Source organism: Schistocerca nitens, chromosome 4 (assembly GCF_023898315.1).
Source record: "Schistocerca nitens isolate TAMUIC-IGC-003100 chromosome 4, iqSchNite1.1, whole genome shotgun sequence".
NCBI classification, from domain to species: Eukaryota; Metazoa; Arthropoda; class Insecta; order Orthoptera; family Acrididae; genus Schistocerca; species Schistocerca nitens.
Genome location: NC_064617.1, coordinates 14,943,333 through 14,970,189, shown reverse-complemented (window position 1 = coordinate 14,970,189; position 26,857 = coordinate 14,943,333). Strand labels below are relative to the sequence as shown.

Sequence of the window (26,857 nt, the reverse complement as noted above, 5' to 3'; positions counted from 1 at the left end):
TGTATTTACAAGAATGATATTCAGCACAAAAAACTTCGTAAAACAAATAGAAAATGTATGATCATCTACAGAGTTGTGGTGTTATAATTGCTGCGTACTTCTCAGCCAGCTCCTGTCCCAGCCGCAATATGAAGTCTCTATGTTTCAACTTCTATTGTTTAGAGCATAGCACAATACTCAGGCATTTATCCCAGCCAAACTGAGCAAGTTGTAAAATGTGTGAATAGGCCGACGTCTCGACTGTGCTTTGACAGAGTATTTGCGAGACGTTTGTCGGACCATAGCCACATCTTATTTAGAGCTGTTATAAAATGAAACTGTATCTGGCTCCTTTTTCAAACCATCTTCAATTGTAACATAAGGATGCATAGTCAGGACATTCTTGTTGCTCTTTCTCTGGTAAACCGTCAGTGTGGTATTACTCTTCTTCAACGATACTGTGCTGTGTAACTTTTTTTTAAAAAAAACAGATGAATTTTCCTACGAGACCGATTCATGGTGCCCGCTAGACTTGTCGCATTTGCTTTCAAGGTTTCAGAGAGAGCCAAGAATGTGAAAAAAATGTTACGTGTGACATTTCTTCCTTTATTGAGGTATGGTTGCATCAACTTTTCGAGAAAAAAATCACCAAGGCGCTCATCATCGTCCTAGTGTCATCCTTTCCTAGATAAATGAAAGATTTCACAACATATTTGGAGTCTTTATCTGCTGCCAGCCAATACTTTTGCTCGTATGTTTCCGAGTTTTGGGCCATGAACTGTGTGGATCTACAAAGGTACTTTGAGAGAAAGATGTTGGTAGCTTGTTAAATGTGACGCCGATTGCAGCTACACTGTGCGTTCGCAATGAACTCGCAGCAGATTTCTGACACGAAAGTAAATTCTTTCAGTCGTTCTGATCGTGTGGATCTAAAGTCAAATCTGAGATAACGCATCGTCTCTCTAAATCTGTCACGAGCCGTTATTGACTTTACAAAATTATTTCCCCACTTCATTGACGACAGTGTGTCTAGTAATAAGCTCTTCGCCCCTATAGCACCACGTATGTACAGTACAGCTATAGAAGCTTCCAGTTTTTCTCCGTTCATGGTCCAATAATCGGTCTCAGTGCATTTTACAATGTGTTTCAAAATTTTGTCCTTTATCATAACACGGCAGGGCAACAGCCGTGCCGCAGTGGATACACTGGTTCTCGTGAGATCACCGAAGTTAAGCGCTGTCGGGCGTGATCGGCACTTGGATGGGTGACCATCCGGGCCACCATGCGCTGTTGCCATTTTTCGGGGTGCACTCAACCTCGTGATGCCAATTGAGGAGCTACTCGACCGAATAGTAGCGGTTTCGGTCAAGAATACCATCATAACAAATGGGAGAGTGGTGTGCTGACCCCACGCCCCTCCTATCCGCATCCTCCACTGAGGATGATACGGCGGTTGGATGGTCTCGGTAGGCCACTCGTGGCCTGACGACAGAGTGCTTTATCATAAGACGCCAAACACTGTAACAGGTCTCATTCTCGTTTCGTTTTGCATGCGGAGACGGCCCTGCATGGTCTGTTGTCCATATCTACCAGCTGGACAGTCACCTACACTATGTGATCAAAATTACCCGGACACCCCAAAAAACATACGTTTTCCATAGTTGGTGCATTGTGTTGCCACCTAGTACCAGGTACTCCATATCAGCGACCTCAGTAGTCATTAGACATCGTGAGAGACCACAACGGAGCACTCCGCGGAACTCACGGAATTCGAACGTGGTCAGGTGACTGGATGTCACTTGTGTCATACGTCTGTACTCGATATTTCCACACTCCTAAACATCCCTAGGTCCTCTGTTTCCGATGTGATAGTGAAGTGGAAACGTGAAGGGACACGTACAGCACAAAAGTGTACAGGTCTACCTCATCATCTCTTGATTGACAGAGACCACTGACAGTTGAAGAGGAGACATCCACCCAGACCATCACACAGGAATGCCAAACAGCAGTAAGATCCACTGCAAGTACTATGACAGGTAGGTGGGAGGTGAGAAAACTTGGATGTCATGGTCAAGCGGCTGCTCATAAGCCACACATCACGCCAGTAAATGCCAAACAACACTTCGCTTGGTGTCAGGAGCATAAACATTGGATGTTTGAACAGTGGAAAAACATTGTGTGGAGCGACGAATCACGGTACACAGCCTCAAGCCCGCAACTTCGTACTAGAGCCAGACATAGTCTTCTGTAAAGATGCTAATGAATTTAACGGAACACAAGTGGCACCAACATCGCTCATCTAACCTATCCATTACCTAAGTACTTAATTCCATTTCAATTTCAATCATATTCAATAAGTCAATTTACAATTTCAATAATCGATGATCAAATGAGCAGTTCCACATTTTCCCGCTAGTACAGCGGTGTTCCTTCATGACCTAGCACCTCCCAACGCTAGAATGCAGCACTCCTCTTGGCTACTGCATTAGTCATGTGACTCGACTTCATAGAACCTAGGACTTGGAATCAATTTTCACCAATGCCATACCCACCTGGACTTGGAATCAAATAGTTAAACTCTCCACCACGATACGCAACCGCGGACCACGCCCCTTCCGACCCATGTTGGCGGGATAACGTGTACTAACGTGCACTAACGTTGAGAGGCACCAACGTGCCTTGCTCATACCGTGGCATCAAGCAGTCAGGCCTGCAAGATGAGTGGTCTGCCTAGCGAATGGATTTATTCTTATTTCTTGAGCAATATCAATGATTGATTATGAGCTCTAGTACTCACAATTACGCTACAAATTATTCTCCTGTTTGAATATTACGCAACGGAAACGGATAACGCACAACTGACTATTAGTAATTTACACAACTCTGATTGTTCACTACACCCTGCCAATACCACATTTTCTTTCTTACCCAACGGCTTTGATCAATTTGTGACCATCGCACTGAATGTGAATGGCGCACACATTATAAATTCTGGGTATCATGACTGCACACTATTTGAAGAACAAGGCCACCAATCTTTTTCTTTTCACTATCTTTTTTATTCCGATAAATTCTATTGTGGTTCAAAGTTAACCTAAACACACCATTACATTTTATACAAGAATTACACATGAGAAACTCCGCCCAGTGGGCATGGATTTACATTGGTGATTCTCTATCTTATGGTCTCGTAATTATCTAACGCTACAGTGCACTTTCTGGATAGGATGGTGGATCTTTTGCTATATCTCACACTTCGACTCCCACACCCATCATCACGAAAATTTACTCCAGACCGAGCGGTAAAAAAAGGAACATATATAACACACTGCCTCTGAACCTATCTTGCTACTCTCCCATGCAAACCACACATACTTAAATTACATGAAATACATCACACTGGCAACGTACATCACAAAGAACAGACACAACGTTAGAATCACTTCACTTTACGCTTTTCTACTTCAATTAGTATTTATCCCAGTTTCACACGACACTGCCCCTCTTCGTAACTTTTCTTTCCTACTACTAACTCTGGAGGATATATGCACGTCTTCCTGTGCAATGCAAGCCAAGTGGCGCTGATGGCTAGACAGCTGACTCACCTTGCTTCTCTCTGAGTATTGGAGTTTGAATCCAGCGTCACACGGAAACATAACACGCAAAGTAATATTAAGAACATATTCCTCACACACGCGAGTCCTCAACTGATACCATGGACGAGTACTTCTCTTTATCCTTTGTCTCATACACAGATTGAGACTCACACAGTACTCACCACGTGGAAGTACTCGTCTCTAATTTCAAGTCGTGCACACGCCATTTCTTAAATATTTCCAACTCATAGTACACACGCCAGTAATTCAGCTTAACTTAAGCACTCGGAAGTATTTCAACTTAGTACTAGCACTCGCAAGTATTCCAACTTAGTACTAGCACTCGCAAGTATTTCAACTTATTGCTACACGTGGTTTCACTGTGACCGTTGGTCACTTCCGAAGATTAATGCGATCCCCTTAATATTACCTGCCTGTCATTTAATTCTCCTCCCAACAGTTCCTGAAATATAGAAATAATTATTCCAAACTACTCTTAAGTATTTCACATGCATGCCATTGTCTCCATTCTTTTGTCTTTGCGGAGCACACCTAAGACAGGTCTTACCAACACAAGATCCAGCGCCAGAGTGCTGAAACACGGCCGTTCTTCAGGTCATCTCGCACCTCGGCCGAGGTGGGGGAACACCATGCTACCGTTATGGTCAACCACATTTCAGGCGCTCAAAGCTCAGGTAAATTTCATCTCTTTGGTACCACCAAAGGTAACCAAAAGACGGTATCAAAGATGATCATATATTGCACATTCACTATCTGCGGTTAGCAGACGACCATACATTCATTCATTTCACAGATCTCACCAAATTGGATGTAGGGATTTATTTTGTGGGAGTGCACATATGATCAATTAAATAAATAAATTTTCATTCTTTCGTACACTGGTATCCGGCTTCGATGTATTAAGTGAAATTTAGTTATTATTACAAAAAATATGTTGTTCTGACAAGAATAACGAGGAATGTTGTACGTATTTTCAATGTGGGGCGGTACTGTACCGTTTCACCGCGCACTAACCTGTACTAACACGCACAGCACATGCCATCATCCAAGATGGTGGGGTGAAATGGCGGGAAAACAGATCTGCCTTTATTTTGCGGGTGGTGTCTCCACCACAAGATTTACTGTCCAAATGACATAGTACACATTACTCCCATCAGATCGTACTGTCATCCCTCCTATGACCTAATCCCAGAGGGAGGTCTGTAGGGGCGAGAATTATGCTAAAACTATTCAGGCTGCGCTAGGCTGCTGGGAGAGAAAGGGAGGAGTACACTCTATTCACTTTCAAACATTTTATTTACAGATCGAATATATTTATCACACTGAGGCAAAAAGCTCTTATGTTTGCGCTCACAATACGCAGTCTGCAGATACGCAAGTAACTCCTAATTTACAAATATAATTTGACTACAGACTTTCAGACTCCTCCTAACTAATTCAGCACAGATATGTCTAGATACGCTCAGTACTTTGTCCAAATACCTCATAACACAACCTACACACCTGCTCGCAAAATAATTCAGTCAATGCCCACAAGCACCCTCTTCCAGTAGAGCGCACAGGCAACCCCAACGAGTTGGGGCGGCCGTCAGCTGTGAAACCATGCACAGGCCCCCGCCCCTTGTCCCGCAAGCGGCCACATCCCTTTCATACTTCATTCCTGAGAAGGTGCTACCGCAATTCATGTTCACCCAGACGCTGACGATGACGCTATCGGACGAGAGCGAAGACATATTTACAGAGCGCAAACAGTAGAATCTCATTCGCGCACGCATGCAGCCGATGTGGTCGTCAGCTGTCAAACCACACTCAGACGTCTGTTCAGGACTGCGCTCCTCACACCCCCGTGCCGCGGCCGCCGAACGCAGGTGAACGTTGCGTGCCTCTATACAGTCACGGCTATACTGAGGACATAGCATTCCAAGGCGAACTCACGCCGGTCTCATATGCGAGACATATCCAGGCCCCACTAATCTCTACCACTGAAGGCAGAATAGCACAGGGTGCGTTGACACACGCATTCAGACGTGCGTACCCGCCCCAACGTGGCTCCCGCCTCGCCGCGTGGCGACTCAGCATTCTAAAACTTTCTCAATGTTATTCTTACGTCACATGGCTTTGTGAAAAAAGTAACAACCAAGTCGATCTCTCAGGAAATGTATAGCCCACCAAAAAAATTTAACGCACGCTTTCTTGATGTCTCAGTTTGTATGCACAAAAATTCTGACCCTAACAGAATCTGTTTACGAAAATAGCATCTAATGCACTCATCCCAGCGCTCCTAATGTCTTTCCCCTCCAGACTTCAACACATACAAACGTTCCCTGCGCTATGTACAGACCCCTATATCCCAGCACAAACGATGGAGCATTCTTATTTGCTCGTATCGAATTTACACGCCGAATTAGTTACGCCGCCGGTATCGAAGCACCATCCACCTGTTCTTTCTGGTGCTTTCAGCCGTTATATTACACAAATCGCTAAATTGCATTCACAGATAAACCCGCAGATTTGTCTACACATTATCAAATACATACCAGACTCACAAGAATATTGCAAGCCAGGAATATAGTTAACACTCTAGCTACAGTTAAATATGTCTATTGCCGCTACAGCCTGACACCAATCAGTGTACATTTAATCTCTCCCCTTGACTACTGTACTTCAGTATTTATAGCAAATAAAATATTCCACTTAAAAATTCTCACTCATTCGCTCATCTTTATCAATATGCGCAGGACACACAGTCATTCTCTCTAGTCATGCCATAACATAAACCATACTAACTTTACAATTCAGTATATGCACATTTTAGACAAACAGTGCAGATATTTTTGATATCTGTACAGCACTCGAAAAAATCATCATATGTCTGCACTCATACCGGGTATATGTTACGATGCTCCCGAGTTCTAGCGAAGCACCATCAGCCTTTTCTTTCTTTCTACAGACGCGACATTCAGGGGTAATAAACTGATGATGGTCGAAGTAGAGAGGATATAAAATGTAGACTGGCAATGGCAAGGAAATCGTTTCTGAAGAAGAGAAATTTGTTAACATCTAGTATAGATTTAAGTGTCAGGAAGTCGTTTCTGAAAGTATTTGTATGGAGTGTAGCTATGTATGGAAGTGAAACATGGACGATAACCAGTTTGGACAAGAAGAGAATAGAAGCTTTCGAAATGTGGTGCTACAGAAGAATGCTGAAGATAAGGTGGGTAGATCACGTAACTAATGAGGAGGTATTGAATAGGATTTGGGAGAAGAGAAGTTTGTGGCACAACTTGACTAGAAGAAGGGATCGGTTGGTAGGACATGTTTTGAGGCATCAAGGGATCACAAATTTAGCATTGGAGTGCAGCGTGGAGGGTAAAAATCGTAGAGGGAGACCAAGAGATGAATACACTAAGCAGATTCAGAAGGATGTAGGTTGCAGTAGGTACTGGGAGATGAAGAAGCTTGCACAGGATAGAGTAGCATGGAGAGCTGCATCAAACCAGTTCAGGACTGAAGACCACAACAACAACAGCAACAAACTACTTTACAGTGATCACCACTTCGCACTGACAACTAAACCTCGCAAAGTGCCATACATAACGTCAAATACGTAAACACACCTACGCATTTACACTCTCCTTCCACTGGGGCCAGGAGTATGAGCTTGTATAGCGTGTAATTTTTCTGTGTAGAGAATAACGATGATTGATTTGAATGATTAGGGATTTGTAGTAGGCCTACTTGTATCTAGTTTGGGGACGTATTGTAGGGTGTGACTAAAGGCAGGTTGTAATTTTACTGAAGCAGACAGGTTCGATGAAGGTGCCTCGTTTAGAGATATGAGAGTGAAAGAAATATCATTCACTTGTGGGTGTGAGCCTATGCATGTATGTGATTGAATGGAAACACCTGATTCCAACTGATGGACATAATTTCTAACATATAGCGTAACACTAGAGATCTAGGAAGCTTCTGTACATTTTTTCTCCTTAGGAATTCAATCGGCACATCATCTACTACTACTACTACTACTACTGCTACTACTACTACTACTGTTTGTGCTCTTTCTCAATCAGTCATCGCCTATAACTCTGCGTATATTTCACGGAACCTCTAGAGACAGAATGCGTTGCAAATACTAAAGAATTTTCTAGTTGGGGCGATGTGAGGGAGTCGCAAATACCTCTTACATACCACGTTCCTTAGCAGAATCACTTTCATTGATTTTATGACGAGGATGTATCGTTGGCTGATAATACGTATTCGTATGATTACCGTCACGATATTTGTCTGGAAAACACCACCCCATTCAGAGGTAATATCGTACATCGATTTGTAAAGTGGGTATAGCATTTAACATGGATACTTGTGCAAACTTGTAGAACAAAGAGCACTTGTGATAGTAACATGCAGTAGTGGTTGGGATCTTGTTTTTGCTTTAACATCTGGTCGATTACGTCTATGACCGGGTGGTAGGACTCGCAGGAAGAACGTAAGAGACATGCACACAGATCGATGATTTTCGGTCAGTATTATTTCGTATCGTAGGCAAACAGTTATTGACGAAGTATTATAAATATTATTAGTGCTGGGTGCGTGATATGTTGTCATTTGAGCATGAGGTTTACAAAGTTTGTTTTTGTGTAAAGGAAATCAGTATGTTTAACCGTAAGGTGGGTAGGGATTTGACTTGGGATACTGCAGTGGCAAAGGGAAGAGTATGTCCAGTAGTAAGGAAGGTACAGATATTTCCATTTCCAGAGCAACAGCCTTCAGCGGTGTGTATTTCCGATACTTCGCTCATTGCCGAATGCCATTAAATTGAGACCGCGATCGTAACATTTAATTCTAAGTATAAAGATAGAAGATATATGTGGCTGGCTTTCTAGAATGTTCCAGTGTATGCAAAGTCTGTGGTGGTATTGATTGACGTTCGCCGTTAACAGCAGCAGTTTTCCTAATGTAGCGGCCTGTTGGAGTGTTATTCTCTCCCATGTAATGTATAAGAGTTAACTTTGCAGTCCTCTACACGACTGAATAGCGCACTAATACTTAGTATGTGTTGTGCTGCGTTCGTGATCAAGTGGAAATTTGAGAAGATGGTGTCTTTGCGGTGGAGCGTTATTGGTTCAAATGGCTCTGAGCACTATGGGACTTAACATCTATGGACATCAGTCCCATAGAACTTAGAACTACTTAAACCTAACTAACCTAAGGACATCACACAACACCCAGTCATCACGAGGCAGAGAAAAACCCTGACCCCGCCGGGAATCGAACCCGAGAACCTGGGCGCGGGAAGCGAGAACGCTACTGCACGACCACGACCTGCGCACGGAGCGTTATTCAGTCCCATGTAAATTGTTCCGTTCACTCCTTCTGCACATTTGGCGCCATTATTTATTTGAGACAAGATCGACTGTGGTGTGTGCATCTGCCATGTGGAAAACATGGTTGCCTGTTCTCTAGACATGGGAAAGACCTTGGCTGGCTTGTAAATTATAGGGATTATTTGGAATGGGTTACATCAGCGGGATCGGTATTCACAGGTCGAAATATGATTTTTAATGTGTTTGTTTCTAGTTACTCAGTGGTCTAGAGCACGCTCCACGTAGCTGAAGTTTCGGGTTTGTAGAGAAATAATTTCCAGTGTATATCTACAGAATTATGTTGCGCTGGTGATTGGTAGGCTACTTCTGTGTGCTTGGTATCGAGAAGTACGGCGAAAATGATATAATATTATGGTGAATACAGGTGTGTTCATTTAAACCCAGAGTCTGGAGACGCCTGTAGAAACGGAAGCAAGCAGGCAGGTCCGCACCAGAAAGAGTAGCTTGTTTGTACCGATGGGGAGACGAGTGTGTCCTTGTACATCAGTTCTGAGAGTTACTTCGATACACTGATGGCTCACAGATGTAACATGGGTTATTTTGTACGGTGTAGAATTGTTTGTTTGCTAGATCGATACTGTATGCATTGATATATTGCTGAGTTGGAGATCGGTTTCACGAATTAATATTCAAGCTCCTGGCACCAGTGGGAGGAGAGTGTAAATGAGTAGGTGTGTTTACGTGTTTGACGATATGTATGGCACTTTGTGAGGTTTAGTTGTCGGTCCGAAGTGGTGATCACTGTAAAGTAGTTTATTTCCCCTGAATGTCGCGTCTGTAGAAAGAAAGAAAAGGCTGATGGTGCTTTGCTAGAACTGGGGAGCATCGTAACATATACCCGGTATGAGTGTAGGCATATGATAATTTTTTCAGGTGCTCTACAGATATAAAAGATATCTGCACTGTTTGTCTAACATGTGTATATATTGAATAGTAAAGTTAGTATGGTTTATGTTATGGCATGACTAGAGAGAATGACTGTGTGTCCTATCGTGAGGGACATATAGATTGAGCAAATTGACAATGACGAGGGTATGAGTAAGAATTTTTAAGTGGAAAATTATATTTGCTATAAATACTGAAGTACAGTAGTCAAGGGGAGAGATTAAATGTACACTGATTTGTGTCAGACGGTAGTAGTAATAGTAATATTTAATTGTAGCTACAGTGTTAACTATGTTCCTGGCTTGCAATATTCTTGTGAGTCTGGTATGTATTTGATAATGTGTAGACAAATTTGCGGGTTTATCTGTGAATGCAATTTAGCGATTTGTGTAATATAACGGCTGAAAGCACCAGAAAGAACAGGTGGATGGTGCTTCGATACCGGCGGCGTAACTAATTCGGCGTGTAAATTCGATACGAGCAAATAAGAATGCTCCATCGTTTGTGCTGGGATATAGGGGTCTGTACATAGCGCAGGGAACGTTTGTATGTGTTGAAGTCTGGAGGGGAAAGACATTAGGAGCGCTGGGATGAGTGCATTAGATGCTATTTTCGTAAACAGATTCTGTTAGGGTCAGAATTTTTGTGCATACAAACTGAGACATCAAGAAAGCGTGCGTTAAATTTTTTTGGTGGGCTATACATTTCCTGAGAGGTCGACTTGGCTGTTACTTTTTTCACAAAGCCATGTGACGTAAGAATAACATTGAGAAAGTTTTAGAATGCTGAGTCGCCACGCGGCGAGGCGGGAGCCACGTTGGGGCGGGTACGCACGTCTGAATGCGTGTGTCAACGCACCCTGTGCTATTCTGCCTTCAGTGGTAGAGATTAGTGGGGCCTGGATATGTCTCGCATATGAGACCGGCGTGAGTTCGCCTTGGAATGCTATGTCCTCAGTATAGCCGTGACTGTATAGAGGCACGCAACGTTCACCTGCGTTCGGCGGCCGCGGCACGGGGGTGTGAGGAGCGCAGTCCTGAACAGACGTCTGAGTGTGGTTTGACAGCTGACGACCACATCGGCTGCATGCGTGCGCGAATGAGATTCTACTGTTTGCGCTCTGTAAATATGTCTTCGCTCTCGTCCGATAGCGTCATCGTCAGCGTCTGGGTGAACATGAATTGCGGTAGCACCTTCTCAGGAATGAAGTATGAAAGGGATGTGGCCGCTTGCGGGACAAGGGGCGGGGGCCTGTGCATGGTTTCACAGCTGACGGCCGCCCCAACTCGTTGGGGTTGCCTGTGCGCTCTACTGGAAGAGGGTGCTTGTGGGCATTGACTGAATTATTTTGCGAGCAGGTGTGTAGGTTGTGTTATGAGGTATTTGGACAAAGTACTGAGCGTATCTAGACATATCTGTGCTGAATTAGTTAGGAGGAGTCTGAAAGTCTGTAGTCAAATTATATTTGTAAATTAGGAGTTACTTGCGTATCTGCAGACTGCGTATTGTGAGCGCAAACATAAGAGCGTTTTGCCTCAGTGTGATAAATATATTCGATCTGTAAATAAATTGTTCGAATGTAAATAGAGTGGACTCCTTCCTTTCTCTCCCCAGCAGCCTAGCGGAGCCTGAGTAATTTTAGGATAATTCTCGCCTCTACGGACCTCCATCTGGGATTAGGTCATAGGAGGGATGACAGTACTATCTGATGGCAATAATGTGTACTATGTTAGTTGGACAGTTAATATCGTGGTGCAGACACCATGCACAAAATAAAGACTTGTGGTCAGATCTGTTTTTCCACCATTTCGCCCCACCATCTTGGAAGATGACATGTGCTGTGCGCGTTAGTACAGGTTAGTGCACGTTAGAGCACGTTAGCCCACCAACATGGGTCAGTAGGGGGCGTGGTCCTCGGTTGCGTATCGTGGTGGAGAGTTTAACTATTTGATTCCAAGTCCAGGTGGGTATGGCATTAGTGAAAATTGATTCTATGTTCTATGAAGTCGAGTCACATGAAGTCGAGTCACATGACTAATGCAGTAGCCAAGAGGAGTGCTGCATTCTAGGGGTGATAGGTGCTAGGTTATGAAGGAACACCGCTGTACTAGTGGGAAAATGTGGAACTGCTCATTTGATCATCGATTATTGAAACTGTAAATTGACTTATTGAATATGATTGAAATTGAAATGGAATTAAGTACTTAGGTAATTGGTAGGTTAGATGAGCAATGTTGGTGTCACTTGTGTTCCGTTAAATTCGTTAGCATATACAGAAGACTATGTCCAGCACTAGTATAAAGGTGCGGGCTTGATTCTGTGATGTAAGCGGTCGCTCGCTTGTGGGCTGCTGATGCGGCGTGTGTCCAGTTATAACACGCAAAAGAGAGAGACTAGACGACCATGTGTGTTCACCCGACTTCACGGTAGTGCCATCTGGTGGCTACGATATGAACGAGGTCAGTTGGGCTCTCGAGCTCGCGGTGAACACAGTGTGTGCCATCATCTTGAATACCGGTACTTGCGTCATGATCTGACGTCAGGAGAGCGCCGTCTGGTGGCACCCGTATGAACTAAGCCAGTTGGGCTGTGGAGCTTACGGTGAACACACTGGGTGCTGTCATCTTCAATACCGTTACTTACGTCATGATCTGACGTCAGGAGAGCACCCTTTGGTGGCACCGATAGGAACTAAGCCAGTTGGACTCTGGAGCTCGTGGTGAACACAATGGGTACGGCCATCTTGAATAATGCTACTTGCGTCATCAACTGACGTCACGGTGTCGTTCTCTGGTGGCGATGATATAAACTAAGCCAGTTGGAGTCCAGACCCAGTTGGGTAAATAATAAAGACAAGTTCCTTTTTTCTCATGATTTTCTTCGCTTAGTAGAGAGAACTGCGACACGGTGGAATATCACGATGGAATTTGAACGTTGTGCACAATTTTATGGGGGGGAGGGGGACGTGGTACTTTCCCGCCAAATCAAATCCCCGCCAAAATCCGCCATCTTAATTGACGTCATCGTCACCATCTTCACTGACGTCATCGCCGCCATCTTCGATAATGGTACTTTGCCCCAACTGGCGTTGTTCCAATACTCATCTGTCCATAATGGACGGGCTGACAACAACATCCCTGTAGTGGACTGGCTGTACAGAGTCCTGACCTGAATCCTATAGAATATCTTTTGGGTGTTTTGGAATGCTGCCATCATGCCAGGCGTCACCAATGGACCTCGATACCTCTCCTCAGTGCAGCTCTCTGACAACAATCGGGTGCCATTCCCCAAGAAACCTTCTAGCCCCCAATTGATTGTATGTCTTCGAGAGTGGAAACTGTCATCAAGGGTAAATGTGGACTAACACCATATTGAATTCCAGAATTACCGGTAGAGGGCGCCACGAACTAGTAAGTCATTTTCAGCCAGGTGTCCGGATAATTTTGATCACATAGTGTATATCTCCCAGTTCCATCTGGTGCTACAATATCTCTACCTATAAAACTTCCTGGCACATTAAAACTGTGTGCCCGACCGAGACTCGAGTTCGAGTCTCGGTCGGGCACAGTTTTAATCTGCCAGGAAGTTTCATATCAGCGCACACTCCGCTGCAGAGCGAAAATCTCATTCTCTACCTATAGTTTACAAACTAACTAACTCCTCCTGCACAGGCCAAAAAGGCCCAAAGGTACCGACTGGCCGCCGTGTAATCCTCAGTCCACAGGCGTCACTGGATGTGGATATGGAGGAGCATGTGGTCAGCACACCGCTCTCCCAGCCATATGTCAGTTTCTGAGAGCGGAGCCGCTACTTCTCAATCATGTAGCTCCTCAGTTTGCCTCACAATGGCTGAGTGCACCCCGATTGCCAACAACGCTCGGCAGACCGGATGGTAACCCATCCAAGCACTAGCCCAGCCCAACAAGGCTTAACTTCGGTGATCTGACGGGAACCGGTGTTACCTCTGTGGCAAGGCCGTTGGCTATAGTCCACAAAGTTGCTCATTTCGTTGCCTACCACGTACATGCTCACAACTTGATGTGGGCTTCTTGACAACTGCTCCTGTAATAGTAGTAATTAGTATTACAGCATGTATTGGTACTTAATGTTGTTGTTGTTGTGGACTTCAGTCCTGAGGCTGATTTGATGCAGCTCTCCATGCTACTCTATCCTGTGCAAGCATCTTCATCTCCCAGTACTTACTGCAACCTACATCCTTCTCAATCTGTTTAGTGTATTTATCTCTTGGTCTCCCTCTACGAATTTTACCCTCCACGCTGTCCTCCAATACCAAATTGGAGCTCCCTTGATGCCTCAGAACATGTCCTACCACCCGATCCCTTCTTCTCGTCAAGTTGTGCCACAAACTCCTCTTCTCCCCAATTCTATTCAATACCTCCTCATTAGTTACGTGATCTACCCACCTAATCTTCAGCATTCTTCTGTAGCACCACATTTCGAAAGCTTCTATTCTCTTCCTGTCCAAACTATTTATTGTCCATATTTCACTTCCATACATGGCTACACTCCATACAAATACTTTCAGAAACGACTTCCTGACACTTAAATCTATACTCGATGTTAACAAATTTTTTTCTTCAGAAACGCTTTCCTTGCCATTGCCAGTCTACATTTTATATCTTCTCTACTTCGACCGTCATCAGTTATTTTGCTCCCCAAATAGCAAAATTCCGTTACTACTTTAAGTGTCTCATTTCCTAATCTAATTCCCTCAGCATCACCCGACTTAATTCGACTACATTCAATTATCCTCGTTTTGCTTTTGTTGATGTTCATCTTATATCCTCCATTGAAGACACTGTCCATTCCGTTCAACTGCTCTTCCAAATCCTTTGCTGTCTCTGACAGAATTAAAATGTCATTGGCGAACCTCAAAGTTTTTATTTCTTCTCCATGGATTTTAATACCTACTCCGAATTTTTCTTTTGTTTCCTTTACGTCTTGCTCAATATACAGATTGAATAACGTTGGGGAGAGGCTACAGCCCTGTCTCACTCCCTTCCCAACCACTGCTTCCCTTTCATACCCATCGACTCTTATAACTGCCATCTGGTTTATGTACAAATTGTAAATAGCCTTTCGCTCCCTGTATTTTACCCCTGCCACCTTCAGAATTTGAAAAAGAGTATTCCAGTCAACATTCTCAAAAGCTTTCTCTAAGTCTACAAATGCGAGCTACGTAGGTTTGCCTTTCCTTAATCTTTCTTGTCATGTACTCAATATATTGTGGAATATTAGAATGAAAAACAGAAGTTCATAAGCAGTATAAACATTAGTGTTGTAATTGTAATCTGTAATTACGCAGCACATACATAAACAATAATTATTATAAAAACAAATACATAAACCTGAATACCTTCCTCATCAATATTAGTAGAACATCCTGAGGAGTAACATCATCTTCTGATGAAAAATCTGGAACTATAGGTGGTGGTATTTCTTCCTCAGATGAAGACTCCAGCGGCTCGCCGTCAGATTCATGACCCAAAATCTCATTTATCACCTTTATAATGTCCTCTTCTAATCGTAGACGTATAGTCATAATAAATCTGTATGTTGCAAGCACTATTTGCGCAGTTACAGTAGAATGCACTACTAAAACCGTATCTTATAAAACAAAGCACCAGCAGCACAATAGCTGCGTACACGATCAGACGTGTTCCAACCGGCTCTCCCTCTCCTTCTCTGCTGGATACACGCGGCGTCATCAGGCAGTGAGATAAAAGGAGGTTTTGCGATTGTTGACCAAACACAGCATGAAGCTGTAAGAAAAATGCGCTTGTTATAGTGCCTGCAGCAGTTCTAGGTAAATCTTCGTATTTCTCTTTTAAGCTTTCTACATAAAATGCAAAATTAAGTATAATCGCTAATCATCTTATTCCATAAAAAGGCAGAGAAATTCAGCACTCTAGGTAATAATTTAAAAAAGTGGCAAACGAAAGAATTAAGAAGTGACCCAGCTGCGGTTCCAGTGTTAAAACTCACGTAAGCTAAATCAGAACATTCCACTCTAATTGAAGCTGAATCCTGACATGGTCACCAGTGTGGCAACTCTCTTTCTTAAAAATGGAAGGAGACCGGGGCGACGTATGGGATCCGTCCGTGCCTCTCAGCCTGTCTACCCACAACTCCACCGCACACACTTCCGTTTCCCTCATACTGCATTCCCTGGAGCTCGATGACAGCTGGCGGATCCGTCGTTTTTAGCGTGAAATAATTTTATTTACATAGATTATATATTTTTGCACTTGTAGTGCTCCTCCCATCGCTCAGCAACAGTTTCAAAACTCATCCTTACATTTGCAGCTGATATTGTAGCGCAGAATTAAAAAAAAAAAAACTTACATAACTGGAGAGTTTGTGCACAGCTGTGCGAGAAGAATGTACTGAAATAACGTGTCACCCGATGACTTACAGGACTTGCTTCTCAGTCAGTTCACAGATAGTCTATTCTCGACTAAACCCGATATGCTGCCTACCAAAAGCAGATGCACGGGGCACCACGTGTGCAATGAACGTGTCTACAATACCAGAACGAGTGCTAGTCACGGCACTTGTGGTGAGCGCTGTCTAATAGTAATAAGGTGGCTGAAGAACGACTTATTGTATAAAGAAAAGACAGGAAAGAAGAAGATGGAAACTGCAGACCCGTCCCTCTGTTAACAGCGAACGACAACGCGACGACGGCGGCAGCTGCGGCGTCGATGCTGGTGTCGTCGGTGGAGCGGGCCGCGGCGCGCAGCCGCGACTCCTGCCTGCGGCCGCACAGGCGCGCCCTGGTGGCGGCGGAGGAACCGAGCGGGCGCGCGCCTAGGCACGAGCGCGGCGAGCGCCAGGGCCCCCTGCTGGACGAGGCGTGCGGCGACGCGGAGGCCGTGCTCTCCGTCTTCCGCCACACGCCGCTCATCAGGGTGCGTAAAGGTGCTCCAGTCCTCCTCTGTTTTTCTGCTGATTCGACAGCTGAGTTGGCTTCCACTTTAACCATAATTTATTGCAGATCCCTTAACTAAAATCTGCTGCCAGTAATAGGAACAAAAGCAAATGTGACACATGTCTTCTATATGAAAGATAAAAGAAGTGATCCACAAACAAGCCGTCTAAGATCATTGGCATCCATATTCTACTCATATGACATTCTGAAAGCCGCGGGTCGTGGCAATCATACAGCACGTTATCATGGAGGAATTGTCGACAAAACTGGAGACGTAACTTCCAACATACCCCACGGTAGTGCGTTGATGATATATTAATCGCCTCAGAGGCAATAAAACACTAATGACACAAAAGTGGTGGGATACCTCCTACTGCCATGTCGGACCTCGTTTTTCCCTGCGTAGTGCAGCAGATCGACGTGGCATGGGCTCAACAAATCGTTGGGAGTCCCCTGCAAAAATACTGGGCCATACTGCCTCTATAACTGTCCATAATCGTAAAAGTGTTGTCAGTGCAGGACTATGTGCACGAACTGACACCTCGATTATGGCCCAGAAATTTTCGTTGGCATACATCCCAGGTGGCCAAATCATTCACTCGAATTGTTCAGAACGTTGTTCAAACCGATCACGAACAATTGTGGACCAGAGGAGCCAGTCCACTCCATGAAAGCGCAGCCCACACCATTACGGAGCCACCACTAGCTTACACAGTGCCTTGTTGACAATTTGGGTCCGTGGCTTCGTAGGGTCTGTGCCACACTCGACCCTTACAGTCAGTCCTTATCGACTGTAATCGGGGCTCATCTGACCAGGTCACGGGTTTCCACGGTCCAACCGATGTAGTTGCGAGCCCAGAAGAGGCGCTGCAGGCGATGTCGCTTCAGTCATCTACTGCCATCACCCACTAACGCTAAATTTCGCCGCAGTTTCCTAACGGATACATCATAAGTGCGTCCCACATCGATTTCTGCGGGTATTTCACGTAGTGTTGCTGATCTGTTAGCAGTGACAGCTCTACGCAAACACCGCTGCTCTCTGTCGTTACATGTACGCCGTCGGCCACTGTGTTGTCCGTGATGTGAAGTAATGCGTGAAGTGTGGTAATCACACTCTTGACACTGTGAATCTCAGAATATTGAATTCCCTAACCATTTCCAAAATGAAATGTCTCATGCACCTAGCTCAATCTCTGTTCGAGGGTTTCCCTACGTGATAACTGCTTGAAAGATGTTGTGTTTGGTGGTGTTGTGGAAACTGCACAGTATTTCTACGAGACAAGTATTCGTCATCTTCAGGTGCGCATGTGGCTGGTAATCGTGCCTCCCAAAATTATATGTTGGCTCGTTACATAATCTAAGGTGCCAGTGGGCGGTTACCATAAGGGACATTCACATCCAGAGCCTCCTGCGGCTGTGGTAGAAACGAGCCGCGGCGTGGGAAAGCCCAACTTAGCTGTTCTGGCTTCGATTCACTATCGTTGAATATGTTTGCCTGCGCCTGACGATACGTTACAGGCAACAGTGCCCATTCCAATCCTTTACTGCGCCGAAATCCAGTGCCTCAGTTAAGTAGTTAGCTTTGTAAACACTCTGCAGACCAAGGAACCATCTTTTTTTCTACGAACCACGATATATCCACATGCAGGATGTTTGCGTTTTTCTCCACTTACCTGGCGAAACAATTGCGAAGGAAGCCTTCTGGGCTCATGTGGTCATACCATAAAGCTATGGTCTGAAAACGATGATAATTGTGAAAACCAGTCGTTTAGTTCTAGTACTTCAGAAGTATATGAACCAAGTGATGGTGCCTCTCAATCATCAAATGATAAGTGGATTTTAATAACGTGATACTTTAGTTTATAGAATAAACTCATTAATTGGAGGTTATGTTGTTTACCTCACATGCCAGAATGAACCATGACCACCAGTAGTAAATCTAAGGTCACTGCACAATCGATAGTGAGTGTATGTCGATATTTCAGCCAGTGCTGCCATAAATAATGAGGAGAGAGAAAAATTGAACCTGTGGAAAGAAATACCTCTTTATTTAGTGCGGGAAATGCGATTTAATGTGGAGATGGTTCACTCTCGCAGAAGAGTTCCTGAAACAACTGTATTTCACATATTCGTCAGCTACCAAAATAATGGAATGGAATATCGTAACTTAATCTCATGATTGACATTCTTAATAAATCAGTTCTGAAAACGAATTTTTAGGTCTAAGTAATTTGTTTTTCAGATGAACATGAAATTTCTGGCAATAAAAGTAAAAAGGAAACAGGGAACAATGGAAGGAAACCCTAAGGAAGAAGAAGCGAAATAGGGGGGAAACCTACGTTAACGGTAAAGAGGACACTGTCCCAATTGAATTTAATTGTTCATGTAGACAAAAATGCTGGCAAAAAATAAATTGTGAGGAGAAAAGAGTTTTTTGACACATGTTATGGAAGTGGGTCTTGGGATGTGCTGACATCAATAATATATGGTTCAGTTAAAAATGTTCCCATCAAAAGCAAGCGTTCTAAAACCGACAAGAAAAAGTTTTCTACGAACTATTATATTCCCAGTGCGGATGGAAATGATGTGAAGACGTGCAAAGAAACTTATCTAAACACACTACAGACTTCTGGCAGTAGGGTGCATCGAGCCATAGCCAAAGCAAAGTCAAGCTCTTTATGTGACCAGCGTGGAAAACACGTACCTCGTAATAAAATTTAATAGTTTTCCCAGTACATCGAGTCACTAATGCAGAAGAGATTCGTCAAAAAAGTACTTGGACAGTAGACTTAATCTTAGTTTGATGTATAGATTATTCATTGATAAGCTGAAAGAAGAAGATCCCAATGTTAAATCTCCCAGCCAATCAATGTACGCAAAAGTGTTTAGATGAGACTTCACTCGCCGTTTCAAGCCTCTTCAAAAGGATACATATCAAACATGTGACAGGCTAAACACGCTAATTACAGCAGAGGAGACACTTAGAACTGGTGAGGCAGACACTGAGAAGCTACGAAGATTAAGAAAGGAGCAGGAATTGCACCACAGGAAGGCTGAAGCTGCAAGAGATTGTCTGAAAAGGGATATGGAGAACTCCAAGATAGATGACAATCTTACAGTTTTTTCATTTGATCTGCAGAAAGCATTACTGCTACCAAAATTGACAACAGGTGTTGCATACTATAAACGTCAACTCTCCTGCTTTAAGCTTGGAATTCATGACTTTAAAAGTGGAAAGGCAGTAATGCATTGCTGGAATGAAACTATTGCTTCAAGGGGAGCTCAAGAGGTAGGCTCTTGTGTATTGAAGTATTTTGAATCTCATGATGTTGGTCCAAGGATGTGGGGGGGCAAAACAGGAATTTTATAATTATGACAATTTGGATGTATTTGGTTCAGAGTGACATTGAAGAAATTACGCCCAGATTTGCTGAACCTGGTCACTCGTATCTTCTGAATGACACTGATTTTGGGGATATAGAGAGGAAACTACGGCATTATCCAGAAATATTTGCTCCAGAACAGCTTTATTGTATTATTGAGAATGCCAGAGTGAAGAAAGGTAAATTTTAAGTAGTAAAAATGGATTGTAGTGACTTCAAAAGTACTATGCTACTCGAAAAATCTATGACTAACATAAAAGTAAATCTTTCTAGAGAAAAGGTTGAGTGGCTTAGGATTAAGGAAATGAGATTTTCAAAAGAGAAGCCGGGGATAATGGAGTACAAATACAGCCACAACGACATGGAAGAGTACTCTTCAGTGAATTTAAATAAACGCTTAAAAGCTCGCCACTGTTCTCTCAGTCAGATTATACTACCTACACTGTATCCATTAGGGCGCACTCTACGCCCTGAGAAACTGAAAGATATTCAGAGCCTTCTAATGTACGTACCCCTCAAATACCATGAATTCTATAAGGGTCTCAAAATGGCTGAAGTATCAGAAATGAGCAGTGACGGTAATGAAGAAGATGAGTAATGGGGAAGCATAATCATTGCCGTGAGTATATTCCAACGTTCTCTCCTAATTCCAAAAATTGCTTAATAATGCTGTATTACATAAATTCTGAAATTATATATGTGTGTTTCAGTTGCCAAATAGATCTATATATGAATATTATACAAAAACAAGAAAACTTTACTTTATATTTCGTACTGAACTGCATTAATGTGATGTGACAACAAAATAACCTGACGTACATGGATATTTTACATTGTTTCTTTGTAGTTTTAAGTTACAAACTGTAGTCGAATAATATGCTGCAAGGCTCAAAATGCTTGTAAAAGTTTTTCACACCAATTATGCACCAGACCATATGTATATTCATAAATATTTTTGAATAAATAAGTTTCTGTAAACTCATAACTTCAGTCCTTTATTTCTCAAAACTAACTAAATGTCACTTAGTTCATTCTGGTAAAAGATCACTCATCTTTCATACACACATAAAGTACTCCGTTCAGTTTATGACGTCTAGATATTACTCTGCTTGAATAGTACCATGATATTATCTTTATACTAGTACTATTTTCTATTCGTTTCATTCTACGTTTAGAAATCACTGTTTATTCGTCATTCTCTTAAATTAGTCATATTCGGTCACTTAAATACTAACATGCTAGGATAGTTTAAGAGCTTATGAATAGATTACAGAAGAGTTGAAGATTTGAAGGGAATTCGGTTTAGAAAACAACTTAGGAACCGACGGTCATCACTCCGCACGTTAACACAGAATGTTAACGTCCCTGGGAAATATACAACTTTAGGTCCTTTACATTGTATTTTCCCTTTTCCAATCCAGTTATAGGATCTACTAAAAATAGTGTCTTCGGATGGATTACTGTTTGTACCCGGAAAGGTGCGTCATATTTCCGAAAAAATTTATGTGTCTCATTCTTCAGGGCCGGGCTCTGAAGATGCTGCTTTACAAGAACTAGATCATCAACTTTATATTGTGGTTCGATAGCCTTCTCGTTATATTTGCTCACTCGTTGTTGTGCTTTGTTAACTACGATTTCCTGTTTCAGTTGGAAGTCGTCTATAGGTCGCTAAGGCCACACGAAACATTTAATAAGGGGTTCTCCGACAAAGGGTTTACCATTTACCTCAAAAGGTGTTAATCCCGTTGATAAATGCGGTAACTCATTCAAAATAAGCTCAAAGTCTTTCATTTTCTTTGCCCAAGATGAATGTTATTCATGGCAGTATGTGCGGCATAACTTCCCAATTTCTTTCATAACCCTTTCACATGGGTTAGAAGATGGATTATAGTTGTAGATTAATATTTGACGAATATTTTCCCACGCTGGAAATTCCTTAAGCTCGCTACTAGTAAACTTCGGTCCATTTTCCGAAAGGAACCGTTTCGGTTTTCCTACCTCGAGAAAGTATTGTTGCAGACAGTGTATTACTGTTGGTGTGTTTGCTTTCTGACTAGGGTATAACTTAGCATACTTAGACCAACACTCTATGAAGATAAAAATATAGGCCACTCCTCCTTTTCCTTTTGAAATCTGCAGCTGTTAGATCGTGTAACGCTTTAGGAATAATTGGATACAATTTGTGTGTAGTGTATTACTCTCTTTTACCTTCTGACAAATTTCACAAGTTTTAATGACCAATGCTACTCTTTCTCCTAGTCTTTTAAAGCAGTGCAACTTATTCATATGTGCAATAATTTCTTTATACCGAAATACCCATACCCCTTATGCATGTACCACACTAACTCCTCTTCTACTAAATTTGGTATACATAAACGCCAATGTTGCGTTGTCTTACTGTCTCTCCAGAACAAATTATGTCCTATAATCATCCACCTTCCATCTTGATTAGTCTGAAACGACTTCCTAGCACACATAGCAAATACATCTGTAAAATAGGGATCATGTTGGATGTTATCTGTTATTTTCTGAGCCATTTCTTGCACCTTGTTATGTGGATATACTAATGTTAAAAAATTGATCTAAAAAATTCCGACAGGTCCTTCTGTATGCTTGAGTTCTTTCATTCCTACTGGTAGCCGAGACAAAGCATCTGTTCCAATATTCTCTGAACCCTTTATATACTGGATTTTAATGTCATAATCTTCAAGAAACAACCTCCACCGCATAAGTCTACTATGTAGTAATCGACTACTCATTAAAAATGACAGAGCCTGGTGATCCATATAGATATATATTTCGGACCCCCATATCAGTGTCTGGAATTTTTGTATACTCCATACTATGGCCAATAATTCTTTTTCAGTGGCTGTATAATGCAATTCATGTTTGTTGAGACTCTGGCTAGCTAAAGCTATTGTCTATACTTTTTATACCCGATTCACCTTAGAAAATTTTTGCCACTATATCATAGTCTGATGCATGGGTTGAAATCTTAAATGGTTCACCCATCACTAGATAGTGCAATATCGGTGATTCTGATAGTGCCCGCTTTACACTTTCAAATGGTCCCAACTCCATGGTATTCCCTTCTGTAGTCAACGCAAAAGTCGATGGTCGTTTAACTCTTGACTTTGTATATAGCGTCTGTAATACCCTGCCATTCCAAGAAATCCCTTCAATTGTCTTATGCTTCTAGGTGGTAGACACTCCTTAATGGCCTCTATACGTTCTCGGTCGGGCTTAATTCCTTGTAAACCTACGATATGTCCCAAGAATGTTAGCTCTTCCCTCGCAACGTGTGATTTAGAGAATTTTATTGTAATACCTTTTTCTTTAAATATTTTTAGTGTCTTCCTCAAGGTCAAGCAATGCTCGTCCCAAGTGGGTGAGATAATCAGTATATCATCTACATAAATGATTTAATTCTTTAATAATTCTCTTCCTAAAGATTCGTCTAGTGCGCCTATAAATAATGATACCAAGATATTTTTTCCCAATGGTAACACATTAAAATGATAGGATTACAAATCAAATAGAAACGCGGGATATATCTTTGAATCTGGATGTAATCGGATTTGCCAATACCCAGCAGTCAGGACCATCGAGCTAAAACATTGTGCTTTCTCAAATTTGGACAATAACTCGTCGATGTTAATAGGTCTATCTCTTTGAGATTCTATATGTTTATTAGGGTGTGCGCGTCCAGTATTAACTGCACACTGCTACTAAAGGATTATTTATTACACTCGTATTGTGTTCTATTATGTTATTGTCTATCATTTTATCTATCTCCTTCTTAACCACTTCCTTTAAGCTTACCGGTGTCAGGTAAGGTTTACAAATGAATGTAATATCAGCTCTGATCTTAAATTTACATATATAGTCACTAATACTACCTGGAGTATCAGAAAATACCATTTCATATTCCAATAGAATTTTGGTTACATCTGATTTTTTGTCGTTGGTTAATATTGGGGATTCATTTACTTTGTTATGTATGTCCGCCCGGTGCAATGTATGACTTACGTTTTCAATCTCTTGTGACAATTGTGCGGTCGCTGTTAGTTTCAAACATTGAGCCTCTGTTGTTTGTTTACCCTTATTGTTGTTCGCCACAAACGGTACACAACACTTGTAGTCTCCTTTTCCACAATAAAGCAAATTTTCCTCAAAATTTGACACGGTGTTAAATTCTGGTAGCCAGTGTAGGCCAAATAATACACACCAGTTAATATTTTCTACTGCCAGAAGTGTTTGATGGAACGAAATATCGCAGATGTTACAAGTTACTCGGGTTTCATATTTGACAACTTTAGTTTTAGTTCCAATTATACCGACTATATGTACTCCTGTTACTAGTACAATAGATAAGTCATGCTTAGTTCTTAATGTGTTAAAGAAACCACGAAAAATAAGTGACACTTCACTACCCGAATCTATAAAGATGTTAACTGCAAGATCTTCTATTCATCCAATTATAATTGGTTGTGGATTAATGTTGTTATCGGTATGCTCTTCCAGTAACAACCACTCGCTGGTGGGTACTTAATGCGTAAAACAAACATATTTCTTATAATTTAGGCCTCCTAGTGTATTTCTGCGACCTGGGCCCCGGCCCTGGATCCAGATCGCACTACGTTTTCCTCACTATTTGTAAGTACAGGCTGGTTACCAAATCGAGGTATGACGTTACTACTTTGGACTCTATTATTACTCGGTACAAATTCCTGCGACGTTGCTGGGCCTGTAGCTGAAGGTGGATGTTTCTTTTAAAAATTTTCACTACCATCATTCCGCCTATGCGGATGTACTCTCACTAAATTTACCTCTTGTATCTTAAAGTTACCACTACTATTATTATTTCTTCGGTGATTTTGAGTTTCATTTTTAAGTATGCTCTCATTTCGGTCCCTATTAATGGCATCAATTGCATCTACAAAGGATAATAATTCTTCTACCGTTTTCCATCCACTACACAATTTATTCTTTCTAGCATAAATGGGTAAACGTCTTATAAGAATCCTAACTAACCGCTTTTGTTCCATGGGCTTATCTAAGTATTCGCCCTCGTTAGATGCCAATCAAAATATGTTCTCATTCTACCCCAGGAACTACAATAATATTTTGGGACCCACAAATCCGATAGTAGTATCTCCTGGGCACTGGCTGACCAATACTTTTCTTTGAACTTCTTCTGAAAGTTAATATTTACGGTACCCCTCTCTGAGACTTCTCCCAAAAGATATCTCACCACAAATTCAATATTTTTTTGTGACTTCCCAAGGCTTGGGTGATGCCTGGTTAAATCGCTTCAGGAAGTGAGTTGGGCGTACGTCTCCGTCTGGCTTAAAGTTTGGAAACTACCTGGATAGCCCTGAATTTGCTCCCCATTGTAGGTCGGTTATTGCCTCACTGGTTAACACTACGTTAGTAGAAGTCCCTCTGTTCCCCACTCGGTCCTGCATAAATTTGAATTCTTTCCATAACTCATCAACATTTCTGTTAGTTTCATCAAGTTCATGGGACAGCTTTGTAGACACGCTTCGCGGCAACGTTTCTATCTATTATCTCCTCTACCTGTTCCGTCAGACCGCTTACATTTATAGTGAGAGACGTAGCTAGTTTTTCTTTAAAATTTCTCTCTACGTCATCGACTCGAGTGTTGAAGCCTGCAATTTGCGATTGTACAAAAGGAATTATCATATCTTGTTTCTCAATACTATCGTTCAGGGTGTGCAACCTCTGATTCACCACATCGAAGGTAACATTGCATACGCTTTGGAATGATCCTAATTTTTCAAAAATTTCCTTTTCGACATTACTACATTATCCTCAGGGTCAAATTTTAATTTTTTAGTTAAATCTTGATGTTGCGCATCTTGTCTCTGGTTATGTTCAGTAAACATTTGATTCATCTGGACAGTTAAGGAATTCTTAATTCATCCTTGAAATCTAATCGCAAATTTTCCACTTTATCGTTTAATACATCAAACTTAGAATCTAAAGCTTCACCCTGTGTTTCTAAATTTTCACTTAAAGTAGCACTTATCCCATTTCTCAAAGAGGCAATTTGAGCAGTTGAAGTTAAACTTTGCGCTTCTAACTTAGCATCTAATCTAGTTAGAGCTTCCCTCTGTTATTGTCTCTGGTTATCTAGTTTAAGGCATAGTGCTCTAATTAAATTTGCTACCTCAGTTCAGTCTGGCTTTTCCTTTGTTACAGTCGTTTCCATGGCTGGCTCTGAAGCTCCCACAACTTTCTGAAAATTGTCCATCTCCCTACTTTTCTTTTACCTCGTAATTATCTAACCTAAAATACAATATTGTGTACAATAACTACACCCACAGTTTATTGTCCCGCAGTTCTTTCAGCTTTATCAAACAGTTATTGGTTTTCGCTCACCCGTCGTAGAGGTCTAGGCTGCGTCGGTGAGCAGGTGTAGAATCAGCACCGGTGAACAGCATGGGTGTCGGCAGCGTCGAACGGTGGATGCGGCGTCGGCGTCGGCGTCGGAGTCAGCGAGCGGACGAAACTTCAGCAACGGTGAACGGCAGTTGCAGACGGCGACGACGGCTGGTTACTGCGTCGGCGTCGGCGTCGGCTGGGTCGACGCATGTGTGAAGGCTGCTTACAAACCCACACCAAATCTTC

General features: G+C 42.3%; 2 pseudogenes; one reads left to right on the top strand and one right to left on the bottom strand.

The window, feature by feature from the left end:
- The first annotated feature begins 1,157 nt into the window (after nucleotides 1-1,157).
- Nucleotides 1,158-1,275, top strand: LOC126254056 (5S ribosomal RNA; annotated as a pseudogene).
- Nucleotides 1,276-13,733: 12,458 nt separating this feature from the next.
- LOC126254394 (5S ribosomal RNA) lies at nucleotides 13,734-13,851 on the bottom strand (annotated as a pseudogene).
- Between the last annotated feature and the right edge of the window lie 13,006 nt (nucleotides 13,852-26,857).